The sequence below is a fragment of the Cupressus sempervirens genome, chromosome 8 (assembly GCF_028749045.1).
Source record: "Cupressus sempervirens isolate cs-2001-9-10 chromosome 8, ASM2874904v1, whole genome shotgun sequence".
Taxonomy (NCBI): Eukaryota; Viridiplantae; Streptophyta; class Pinopsida; order Cupressales; family Cupressaceae; genus Cupressus; species Cupressus sempervirens.
This window is the reverse complement of record NC_143125.1, coordinates 216,327,516-216,333,712: the sequence shown is the minus strand read 5'-3', so window position 1 is coordinate 216,333,712 and position 6,197 is coordinate 216,327,516.

The window sequence follows — 6,197 nt, the reverse complement described above, 5'->3', positions numbered from 1 at the left end:
ATTGAAGCAAGCACCCATAACCTAGTATGCAAGGTTGGACAAACATTTGACAAAACTTGGATACAATAAAGGTATGACAGATAGTAATTTGTATTGGAAAGAAATTGATGATGGTTTGATGATTTTGGCAATATTTGTTGATGATAGCATATTTGGAGGAAATAATGAAGAAATTAAAAAAAATTCTGAGGAAGTGAAGAAAGAATTTGAAATAAGTATGATAGGATAGATGAAATATTTCCTAGGATTGCAGATTATACAGAATAAAGAAGGAATCTTTATTTCTTAGACTAAGTATTTGAAGGATTTACTGAAAAGGTTTGGTTTAGAAACATGCAAACCCATTGGAATAGCTATGGTAACTAGACACAAGCTATCTACAAAGAATGAGACACCTATTGTTGAGCATAAAAAGTATAGATCTATGATCGGAGGATTGCAATATTTGACTCACGCAAGGCTAGATATAGCAAATGTTTTTGGAATTATTGCAAGATTCCAAGATGATCCTAGAGAAGCACATTATGCATCAGTCAAAAAGATATTTAGATATCTAAAAGGAACATTTGAGTTTAGATTATGGTATGATAGATCTAATGATTTTACTCTAAGTGCTTATATCAATGTAGATTAGGCAGGTAGTATGGATGATAGAAAAAGCACTAGTGGTGGAGCCTTCTTTCTTGGAGGAAGATTAGTTTCTTGGTTAAACAAGAAGCAATATTGTACATCTCAAAGTACAATAGAAGTAGAGTATGTTGTAGTAGTAAATAATTGCAATCAATTCATTTGGATGAAGTAGATGCTAAAGGATATAAGGATAGAAATAAATGAGCTTATTGTCATACATTGTGACAACACAAGAACAATAAATATATCTAAGAATCTAGTGTTGCATTCTAAGACCAAGCATATTTCTATTAAGTATCATATCTTGAGAGAGAAATTTGTAGAAAAGAAAATCAGATTGGAGTATCTGAGCACTAAAGAGAAGATTGCATATATATTCACTAAGCCTCTTCCCAAAGAGACTTTTCAGTATTTGCAAGATATGCTAGGGGTTATGCTCCTTCCTACATCAAAGTAAAAGATGCAAGAGTGCATCACTCTAGTGTAATAAAGTGCCATTTTTGTCTAGACTGAATGTTGATGCTTCCTATATGGGTGAGTATCTATGATGGACAAAGTCATCTAGGACTCTTACTGGATGTTGTTTGAAAAGTGTCTTTTGACACTTAAGCTAGTTAGTATTCATTGTTGCAGAGTTTGATGTAGAGATTTTTTTTGATGAAACCTTTGAAATTGATGTCAATGGGGGAGAATATTGCATGAAAAAAATTATGCTAAGGAAGATGTTTAGCATGAGTATAGTATGTTCGGCATAAGCAAAAATTGAAATGTGAGCTTGGTAGAAAGCACATTGAGGTATATCAATGGGGTAGAATGATTGATGAAGAGGATTTGAAAAGATGAACAATCCTTTGTCAGTATTCTTGGAACTAGATTTTTTCATCTATGTTGCCATCAATTCCAAAGGGGGAGATTGTTAGAAGATTAGTTGGAAGCATGAATGCTAATGATATTCCTATGGTAGAGTATTGTAGATATGTTACATTCATGATTGAGTTTTTCATTGATGTCAATGCAGTAGTTTTCTGTGGCATCTAACAAAAGAATAGCAAAAAGATCAAGTTGTTATGGATGGCCAGTTGAGTATTCTAACTATTCGAGGTTATGGGAGATACTTTTTGAGTATTTGGTATATGTAGTTAACATCAAAAGAAGAAAGGATAAGTATAGACTAAGTTACGTAAGCTTTGGTGATGTATGTTTTGAGATAGAGTTTATAGAGGCATGTTTTGGTAAACTTGTTATATCTCTTCACAAAATTGATATTCTAAGAATAAAGGTTGATAACATGAAGAAGAAATGTTGAGGATGACATGGCTAAGTTTTCTCATCATAATATTGTGTGTACAAAAAGTTATTCAAGATGCAAGTCAAAAGATTTATGTTATCGCTAAGTGTAACGTGTTCTTAATGTGGTCCTATAATAATTAATCGAGAAGGTCTAACAACAAACTCAAGGAATTTTTTTGAGGACTTGTTATAAAGGAAGGAAATTTTCCTTTATCATGGTATAGAATAATATGGTTTATGATTAATGATAAGAAATAGTAGGAACAAAATGTGAAGTTAAGTAGAGCAGTGCGAAAGTGAAGGAAACTTCATTCCCAATGTTTTGTTGAGTGATTCAAGGTTTGATATTTGGATCTAAGGTTCATGACCTAGTCTAAAAGGTTTGAAAGTGATTGGTTCACTTGAAAAAACTAAGGAAAGAAGAACATAATAGAAAATTACATGTTTGAGTAGTGAGCTCTTCTTGTAGTTGAAATTTCATGTTTGGACAGTGTGCTCATCTTGCATACATTGTACTACAACTCTTGATAGTTTTGGAACAACTCCTAATAGGGTTGGAATCTCTTAATAGGGATTCAAAGTCTCCTAACAAGAACTCTATGTACTAAATGTTGTAATAGACTCCTAAAAGGGTCCATCCTCTAACAAGGAATATTTATATTAGTACATCATCTTGTGGGTATCATTCCCACGAGGGTTTTCCCTTTGATCAAAGGTTTCCCTAGTCAACATATTTGGTGTAATTGTCTATGTGCATCTTATTATGGTTGTTATTTACTTTGGTTGAATGGTTAAGTTTGTTTAAAGAAGATAAATGTTTTAATTGTCAGATAACTGATTCACACCCCACACCCTAGTTATCTTGGTGGACAACAGGATCCATGTTAGGTAATTATGTTCTCTTAGTATGGATTTAATGCATGATGACACTCATCTCATGATATTATTTCCAAGGAATTTTAAAGGGAGAGGTATGGAATGGATTATGAAGATTACACTTCCTCTTAAATATTTTGATCATCTTGTGCAAAGGTTCATACAACACACAATATCCTATTGTTATGCTTGACTTGTGAAACATTAAAAAATAAGGTGAACCTTTTGTCACTTATTTGCAAAGATGGATAAATTTGAATTCTAGGTACCATTATTAAATTCCTAAAAATGAGAAGATTGACATTGTTGTCAACACTCTTGTACCTAAACTATATCATGATATTAGAAAGAAAGTGTTTCCCACTTTTAATGAGATGATTGAGAGTGCAAATCACATAGATGATGTTATTGTTAATAAGGGGGAGATAATCTTAAACAAGGATAAAAATAATGGCAATGGTGATGGAAAATACAAAGGTAAACCATGGAACAAAAACAAGTACATTATTAATGATGGGGTAGTTGATGTTCCTAAAACCAAAGATCATATCTTCAACTTGGCTAATGCTATTCTAGCTACCAAACAATAAGAGGCTATGAAGACTAATGATTCTACCAAGCCTAAGTTCACATGATCATATAAGAATTTCCCTCTCCACTTGCATGACTCTCACCCTCTCCTATAATATATCCCTTTCCTCATGTACCACCTCTAGTCTCCCTTGAAAAGCATATCACTCCATCTATAATCCATCCCTTTCCAACTACAAGGAATCAAAATGACCCTACAAGATATCTTCCTCTATAGGATAATGATCTCACTCCATCTATAGGTGATCCCTCTCCCTCTGCATATCATGTAACAACTGACTAGGAGCATTAAGCATCTTCTACAATGATGTATATCAACTTATCAACCCATTATCCTCCCCTCTAGTAGATAAACCTCCTTCAAAACCCCTGTAGGTATTTGTATAGAAGCTAGTGTTTGTGGATCCTACCCACCATTTACATATATTTATTGTAGGCCCATATCCCCCACTATCCAACCCTCCCTCCTCTCACCTCTCTTTTCCTATCCTCTACCTATTACCCACTATCTAGGATACTCTAGAGTTGGAGCCTCCACCTATCTGATTGCTTGGGTTGAATATTTGTCTCATCTTTTAGCATGTGTACCCTCCCTTCCATAACCACCACCAATGACACATATGATCTTGTAACTAGTTGAGGCCTCTACCACTATGCCAAATATGCCTAGGTAGCCCCTACATTAGCTAACCCTCCAAACATTTCCCATGCTTTTGGTTGTTGAAGTTGATGATAACTCAACCCCACATCTCCCAAGAATCACTTGCATGGAAAAACATGTCATAGAAAGAGAAAATAAAAAGCTATGGAGGAAGGAATTCCTAGACCCATAGATGAGACATTCTTGATGAGAAAAAGAAAGATTTCTATTATCAAAAGTGAATTAATAAATTACAAAGATATCAATCATTATAAAAGGAGATCAAACCCTAATAGGTAACTAACCTAGGTTTCATGATAATAATTAATAAAATAATTAATTATTATATGTGAATAGTTTAGCTTAAGTAAACTAGAGAAAATAAGTGACTTAATCATTAAATCAAAATGATTTGATTGATAAGGCAATATCTTATTACATATGTTGCCACTCCCCTAGTAGACCATCTCTATGAAACCTCAATACAAATAATGTTTTAGGATCACATGCCATGTGTTGGTACCATACATGATCATTTGGAACATCTTGTGGCCAGCCGAATTGGCATAGTGCCCTATTTAGGTGGTATTACTCCACTAAGTAATCCCAATGGCTAAAAACAAACCTTGGTGTAATATTAAAGGGAACTTTTTGGTGATCCTTGGACTAGGGATCTAACCCCATTTAGGGATTCTATATAACCACTATGATATCATCAAAAATCACTTTGAAGTAATCTAGATCATCATTGTAGGGGTAGGTCAAAATCTATTCCTAGCTATACACCACTTGCTCATTTACCCACCTATCCTAGTAGCTAACTGGCTTGATCACTATTATATGCTCCTAGGTTCACACCTACAAGAGCATAGAAAATCTAATGCTCCTCCCAAATGTTCCCTACCCATTATATATGATCTAGTAGAGGTCTCTATATATTTCTTCCAACATCAAAGATCCCATGTTGTGGGAGCACCTACACCCATGATCTGCACTATGCTAGACATCAAGCCCAATGTCACACTCATCCTACCTATGTCTAGGGAAAGTTACCCCAACACCAATCCACACACATAGAAATATACTCACCTATTTGATGTTGCATCAAGGTGTTGATATAAAGAAAACTAGCCTTGATGGATCCTAAAGGGCACACTAGGACCTACAAGCATCTAACATACCTGCTCCCTTGTCATGTCTTGGTCCTTAGTACCTTTTTCCCTCAAACATGTAAATATAAAATCATGTATGCATCCTCTAGATTAAACATCATCTTCCCTATAGAAAAATTGAATGTGATAGTCTCTAAGTGTCACCTCCCACATAATTTTGTAACAATGGCCATATACATGTGACTATGGGGCATCCACACAAGATTCCCTAGTCTAATGGAATCCACCCAAATCCACTCTAGCAATCCAAATTTATTTTCATATTACAATATTATTGCATGTCTCTCTCACAATACAAGTATGTCTATAAACCACTACATCCAATGACATAATATTATCAGTTCTTGTCTAGAACAAACAAGCTACCTACTCCTACCCTCATCAAACATGCACCTACCTACATTCTACAACTCCATGTTTGTAGTCAATAAAACACATATCCTTCAAGTATTCCTATTGGAACACATTTAACCAATTTTCCCCTGGTCAAACCCCACACTGGTCCTTCATTGGCCAATAATTCCTAAACACATTTCCTATGGGAATGCATTCTTTTGGGGGAGAACATGTTGCCACAAAAAAGTTCCTAACAAGAATGCATCTCCACATAGTAACCATGCAAGAATGAAATCCTAAAAATAAGTCCAAAATCCCTCATTTTAACCTATCCCCTATAGATTTTCTATAGGACCATGATCCCACCAGTCCCATACATGATCCCACTAGACTTGAGTCTACAAGAACACAAAACTAACAAATCAAGAATGTTAAAAACATGAAAAACTAAAAATAGGCAAGATGGATTTTAGGCTTACCACTCTTTGAGTTTCCCCTCACACCTACATGCATCAAACTACATCTACGCAATGCTTTGGACATCCCTATGCTACCATCTCATGAATAAAAACTACAGCTCCAAAATATATAACTCAATAAGAAAAATAAAATAAAATAACCCATTTTAGCCCATCCAATCCCTTACATAAAACCCCTTCTAA